This window comes from Berghia stephanieae, chromosome 14 (genome assembly GCF_034508935.2).
Source record: "Berghia stephanieae isolate SIO BIC M18660-M18661 chromosome 14, UCSD_Bste_1.3, whole genome shotgun sequence".
Taxonomy (NCBI): Eukaryota; Metazoa; Mollusca; class Gastropoda; order Nudibranchia; family Aeolidiidae; genus Berghia; species Berghia stephanieae.
In genome coordinates, this window is record NC_088373.1 from 32,629,804 (window position 1) to 32,637,832 (window position 8,029).

An 8,029-nucleotide genomic window follows, 5' to 3' on the forward strand; every position below is an offset into this window, starting at 1 on the left:
AACGGACCAACACACAAACTCTGTGTAACCATGAACTTTTATAGTCTGGTTAATACAGTTTAGTGAGAACAACTCACAAACGCGATGGCAAAAACAATAACAAAGGCCTGAGTGACGTCATCTGCATACTATCTATAGAAAAGTCATACGGGCGTGTGCTATATATTTATATTAAACCAATTCATAAACATGGAAATGGTAGAATTAAATATTGATGCTATGCGTTTAGGTAAAATAATCACAATATCCGTCAGTCGGATATACCGCACCGACACATGAAACGATGTGTTACTATTGTAATGAAGAAATAATATTATAGAAGAGTCATAAGGGCGAGTGCACTATGTATTATTATTAATTAAACCAATTCAGATACATGGAAAAATGGTAGAACGAAATATTGATGCTATGCGTTTAGGTAAAATATTCACAACATCCGTCAGTCGGATATAAAAAAAAAAAAAAAAAACAACAAAAAAAAAAAGACAAAAAAAAAAAACCTAACGTAACGACACACACACACACACACACACACACACACACACACACACAGACACACACAAAACGATGTGTAACATGCAATAATCAAGCGTTTATAGTCTGATTGATATAGAGAGATGTATGGTGAGAGGAAATCGTTCAAATGGCTGTCAAAAAAAACAACAAAGAGTTGGGTGACGTCAATGTCGTTCCTTCTATAGAGAATAGACAAAAGGGGTAACTATGTAAATCTTACACATTAATTATAAGAGTTATAAGGGTGTTACTATCTATTTATATTAAACTTCTTCATACATGGAAATGGTAGAATGAAATATTGATGCTATGCGTTTGGGTAAAATACTCACAACATTCCGCCACTCGTATATAGATAGTTCGAAGATGACGTCACTCAGGCCTTTGTTATTGTTTTTGCCATCCCCGTTTGTGAGTTGTTCTCACTAAACTGAATCAACCTGACTATAAACGTTCATGGTTACACAGAGTTTGTGTGTTGGTCCGTTATACTTCCGGATGGCAATGTTGTGAACTCCTTGGCCTAGCGCATTCTATCTATAACCTACTAAAACCCAACACTATGTGTAATCTCAAACGTGTATTATAGACTATAGTCTGATTGATAGAATTGAGTGAGAGGTAATTATTTATTTAAATGGCTGGCATTAAAACAATAACAAAGAGCTGTGTGACGTCATTATCGTTCCTTCTATAAAGGAGACAAGAGGGCGGGTACTGTTTAAATTCAACAAATTGATAATACGTGGAAGAGATAGAATGAAATACAATTGTTTGATTTACTATAGCTAAGGGGTGTGTTACAAGTATGTGTATATAGGAGTGTCTAGCAATGGTCTATCGTGGCTACACAACACGACTTCATCGTTCTTGTTAGATTGATAGCTCTATGGAAAACAGCAGTGATGGTGGTAAGGGGAGGATGGTGATGGTGGCAGTGGTGGTGGTGGTGGTGGTGGTGGTGATGATGATGATGATGATGATGATGATGAAGTGTGATGATGATGATGATGATGATGATGATGATGATGATGATGATGATGATGATGATGAGAGTGGTGGTGGTGGTGGTGGTGATGATGATGAGATGATGATGATGTGATGTGATGATGATGGATGGTGATGATGATGATGATGTGATGATTGATGAGATGATGGATGGTGATTAGTGGATGATGATGAATGACGATGGTGTGATGATGATGAATGATGATGATGATGATGATATGATGAATTGATGATGATGATATGATCATGTGATTGTGATAATAATATACATATACTAGCATTATTAATATATCATTTACTATTATTATATTATTATTATTATTATTATTATTATTATTATTATTATTATTATTATTATTATATTATTATTATTATTATATTATTATTATATTATATTCATCATCATCATCATCATCATCATCATCATCATCATCATCATCATCATCATCATCATCCTCATCATTATCATTATTGATAAATTGGATTGAACGTTGCTTTATTCAAATTACGAATTAGATGAATCATAACAAATTGATATTCAATGAGGATAAAACGGAGATTTGTATTAATGCTTGGTCCAGCACACCCCAATTTAACACTCCGCCTATTAATTTAGGAAATGCTGTTATGGAATCTGCCACCAAAGTCAGAATTAAAAAAAAAAAAAAAATTAGCGTATTTTTCGACTACAACCTGGCAAACAATGTCAGTTCAAGTTCAAGTTAATTAAACATCTTACAGAATGCATGTACACTGAAATGGACAGAAGATAAATACGCTTAATTATGTCTATGGATACGAAAACTCACTTACAATCGGAAGGTCCTGGTTCGACACTCGCGCTGGGAAAAACTAGTTAATCCTCTGGAAAAGCTCTTCATATGACATAAGATCGCTTTAAAGTCCTGACATAAGGGCAACATTTAACATGTATGGACAGCTACATAATGCTGCTATCGATATATACAAATTTTAAATACGGACAAAGAACAATCTTAAATCCGCGCAGGATACTCATTTAACACCTGAGTACGGCAACAAATGTGAGTAAAACCTTATCCAAGGACAACTAGCTAAACCCAGGGACCTTCCGTCCGGAAGCGAGTGTCATACCAGTATGACCACATAGCCGCACATGTAGGGTAATATATCTTTACAATGCCTAATACCTGACATGATATGGATACAAACTACTTAACAAAGGACAGACATTTATCTTTCTATGATGACAAACATTAATCACATTCCAATCTTAATGAATTCAATTATTTCTTAAATTAGTCAAGAGGGCTTGAGATTTATTGGTGTGGCGATGTGGTCTAGCGGGATGACACTTGCTATAAGATCAGAAGGTCCTGGGTTTGAGCCTTGCGCTCGGCGCATAGTTGAGTCCTTGGAAAAGGCTCTTTACTCAATTTCTCTCATCGTACTCAGGTGTAAAATGAGTAGCTGGCCATAAACAGCGTTGTCTCTGTCTGAAAAAAAATTGTAATATTGTCATGTCCCGTTGTTAAATGTTAAATGTTGCTGTTAGCCAGGGACCCCTTGTAAAGCGCTTTAGCACGTTTATGGATATTGCTCTATATAAAAGTTCAATTTTTTGATTGTTTGTTTGCTTTTAAAACAATATTTTTCATTTAATTTAATGCGATTCCAAATGTTTACCATGACGTAAAAGTCCCTCAGAGCCAATAGAACCATGGCCCAATGGTTTATCCCCGTTTCTATAGCGTGAAACGAACAATAGGAATTGCTTGCCGCCCTTTGGATAGGACATTAGTATTTCGCAAAGTACTTTCTGCCAGATATAACAGACCCAACAACGCAATCACTGCTGGGTGGACAGCGAGGGGGGGGGGGGGGGGGGGGGAGGGGAGGGTTTTCAGAAGAAAAACAACTCGATCACACCCAGGGATGATCACTGTTATTTGATTGCGAGTGTTCTATCAACTGAAATATCAGTAACCACCCCAATGTTATCTATACGATGAACTAAATAATTTTATCTAAATATAGTTCTAAACCTTGAAATATTAATTTAAAATTGATCGCCACTTGTAAAAGTAACAGAAGAGATTGTATTTATATTTGGTAATAATCAAGATTGATCTCCCAGCGTTTGATATCGTCTGTTGAAAACAAAGATTAATTCACAAGGAACACAATGCAACAACAACAACAAAATCAATAATAAACCAACAAAAACATTGTTTGTGAGCCAAAAAGCTTGTGAAGATGAAGATGTTTTTGGACACCTTTCTTCTACAGATACAAGTACAGGTGATAAACATAATTTTACAATGGAACTGCTGTGTTGTGAATAATGCACTCTAAACTCTAAAAAAAAATGATGTGTCTTTAAAAATGCAAGGCAGTGATGAACATACAGAGTAAAAAAAAAAAAAAAATGATTGTGAACGACCGAAGCACATCAAGGTGCACTCATTTGAAGGTCTGATATTCAAACGCAAAAATGGGCTTGATTTATTCACATTGTTGTAATGGATGACAAATTAAAAAAAAAATAACTGTGGCCTGCAGAATCTGCATAGTTGAAGTTACAGACTTTAAAAGAAGAAGGTAAAAAAAAAAAATAAATAAAAGGAAGAAGTTAGTTTGTGTTGGTTCGAGTGTATTTCCATTAGAACAACGACCCCAAAACAACTTGGGTTATCAGACCTGCGAATAAGTGCACGTTGAACCAAATCAATTCAAAAGAAACAACAATATATATATATAATATAATATATATATATAATATATATAATATATATATATATAATATATATATATATATATATATATATATATATAAATATATAATTATATTCTATATAAATATATATACAATTTTACTAAAAGTGCGTGCACTGCCATGCTTATGTCAGTCTCAAAAGATAGTGTAGTTTTAATTGTGTACCCCTAAACCCCCCCTTTCTCAAAAAAAAAAAAAAAAAATCAACCAACCCAAAAATCAACAAAAGAACCAAAAAACCAAACAAAAAACCAAACAAACACTCCCCAAAAATGATTGGATTATATATACAGGAGGTTATCATCATCTGTTCCTTTATATCAATTTTCAATGCTTTTCTTTGGCTAGGAGTGCTGAAATCCCAGCATCCACTCTACTGACGTGCACTTTTTTGCAGGTCTGATAACCCAATTCCTTATGAGCTCATTGATGTAATGGAATTCTTCCCCCCCCCCCCCCCCCCCCCAAAAAAAAAAAATGACACCAAATTTTGTCCATTGCAACAATGTTAAACTAGGGCCATGCCAGGGTTCGGATGCCAGACCTGCATATGTGTAAACGTCAAAGTCTACTAATGCAAGCACGAGCTGATCATTACGATTACACGTTTTGTCATAAATATGCGACCCATTGTCACAAAACAGTATTATGTCTGGATGATTCGATCCCCTCAAAAATAGATTAAGAATTAAAATAAAAGAGAAGTACAAACTTTTTTTTTTTTTTGTTAATTTTTTTTTTTTTTTTTTTTTTTTTGGGGGGGGGGGGGGGGGGGGGCCCAACAGCTCAGTAGGTAAAGCACTTGCTTCACAAGGGACCAAGATCGATCCCGGGTGCAGTCGAGATTTTTTCTGAACCCCCCGCCTCCCCCCTGTCCACCATGCAGTGAATGGGTAGCTGAGTCTGTTAGATTTATGCGGAAAGTACTTTGCGATAGACTTGCGCCCTATCTAAAGGATAGCAAGAAATTGCTATTGTCCATTTCACGCTATAGAAACCGGAATAAACTCTTGCTCCATGGGCCTGGTAGCTGTTGAAATGGACAATAACAATCGCTTGCTATCCTATGGATAGGATGCTAGTCTATCGGGGCTTTCCACCAGATATCTAACAGACCCAGCTACCCAATCACTGCTGGGCGGACAAGGAGGTAAGAAAAAAATCTTGACTCCACCCAGAATCGATCACGGTCCCTTTGCATGTGACGCGAGTGCTCTACCAACTGAACTGAATGAAAAAAATAACAACTTAGTTTTTGTCATTTTACGAAACTGTATATTCAATGTCCTCAATAAAACTAAATATTAACTTTATTATAAGCGACCGACAAATGACACAATGCTGAAAGGTTGGCTAAACAAACGACAACAGTCAAATGGAAAGGAGGCTTCAAATTAATAAACGAAGACAGATAAATAAAAAAAATTATAATTGAGCTTTATATAGCGCAATATCCACTAAATGTGCTCAAAGCGCTTTACAAGGGTTCCCTGGTCAACAGCAACATTTAACATGTAGGACGGGACATGACGCCTGCTAAGCGATATTACAATTTTTCGGACATAGACAACGCTGTTAACGGCTAAGTACTCATTTTACACCTGAGTATGGTGAGAGAATGTGAGGACTCAACTATGTGCCGAGCGCGAGGCTCGAACCCTGGACCTTCCGATCCGAAAGCGAGTGTCATACCACTAGACCACACAGACGATGTGGACTTCCTGGGTTTCCCCCTAGTCAACAAAACACGGATGAATGAGACGCTGAAGACTAATGAAAGATGAGAGGGGTGGCGTTGTTAAGCCGAATAAACAAGCCAAATAAACAAAAACAATGATGGGAAAGTTATTGGTCTAAACAACGCCATTCTCTCATTTCTCAATCGTCTTTAATGTTTCATTCCATTCGTCATGTTTTGTTGACAAAGAGAAACCAAAAAAAAAAATTATCTGTCTTTGTTAATTAAACTAAAGCTTCAATCCCATTTGACGATTGTCATACACATATGAAAATGTGACCCTTCGCCTCAAAGCGGTATTAAGTCGGGATAGTTAAGATGTTGAAAATTGAATTTATAGCCAGACATATCAGACTTGTGTTGAGTTTATACGACTTATTGAGGAGAATGGATACCATATTTTATGGTGCTAATGCGAACAATTTTTATTTTTGACCAGTTTAACATTTATTTCGGCTTTTAAGCATTCGGTTCGTTCCGACATAATACCGTTTTGAGACGATGGGTCACATATAATTACAATGATCTTAGCATTTAAACTAACCCACCATAATGCAGCTTTGATACCCAAGGTCAAATTCAGCTTAAAATCGTTGATGCATTGCATCGAGCCCCTTCTTCTTTCTTTTCTTTTCTTTTTCAGAAATTATATTGTTCTTTTGTTTGGTAGGGTTTCTTCTTCTATTTCATCGACCTCATTATAATATAATAATAATAATAATAATAATAATAATAATAATAATAATAATAATAATAATAATAATAAATAATAATAATAATAATAATAATAATAATAATAAATAATAATAATAATAATAATAATAATAATAATAATAATAATAATAATAATAAAATAATAATAATAATCATAATAATAATAATAATAATAATCATAACAATAATAATCTTACCAAAGAAAAGCATTGAGAAAAGTAGGTGTATACCATTGACTACACTTTCTTTGTTATAGGTGGGAAAATCATTCAAAGGAAATGAAAAAAATTAAATTACCTTCACAATTTAGAGAAAAATATCATGGTCAATTTCCTGAAAAAACAGCACATACATTATGTTGATTGAAAATTTGCATCTCATTATTTAAAAAAAAATAAAAAATTAGACACTGATAAAAACTAGATAAAAGCAGAGCAGCTATAGGGAATGAGATTAGCGGAAGAGTAGCGTCCCTTGATTGGACGTCACCATGCGCACAACCAACATGACGTTCTCTCTCTAATAACTTTTCCACCGGTGACGTCACAGACGATGGGTGACGTCCAATCAAGGGACGCTACTCTTCCGCTAATCTCATTCCCTATAGTATAGTGCTAGTGGAGCAAGAGTTTATAAAGGTTCCTGCAGTGTTAAATGGATAGCCACAAACGATAAATTGTTTGTTACTCTTTGGACATGTTGTTGTTGTTGATGTTGTAAAGTACTTTCACCCAGATTTAGCAGACCCAGCTATCCAAACCAAAAGTGGGTAGATATAGGGGTTTAAAAAAAATAAAATAAAATATAAACAATGTAAAAACAACTCCCAAAAACATTTTCGAATGTGGTCAGCACTGAAGTCTTCATTTTGCTCGTCAACCAAGTCCTCTTCTACCGATGGCTATCGGGATCCAAATCGAATAAAGGAGGTACGGGATTGGAAAAGAAAACTTGGATCATATAAAATATCGGATGAATTGAATAAAAAACAATGCTTTCCACTTCCACAAGCACGGTGCCATGAGGAAACCACAGAGGTAGCTTGAATTGCGTTGCAATTTGAGACATAAACAAGACTCTGAATGGAAAGAATGGCACCATAGGCTTCATAACCCGGTAATCAGGTTCAAGGTCTGAGGTTCGATCCCCAGTTAAGGCAGGCTGCTTTTTTGTGATGGTTTTTTTTTCCCCCTATACTTATTTCTTCCTTTGTCTGGCACAGCAATATACCCACTCTTTTAGATCTTTATCTTAGAGCAGTGTCTGTTCCCCAATTCTCACTTTGAAATCTTTGTAAA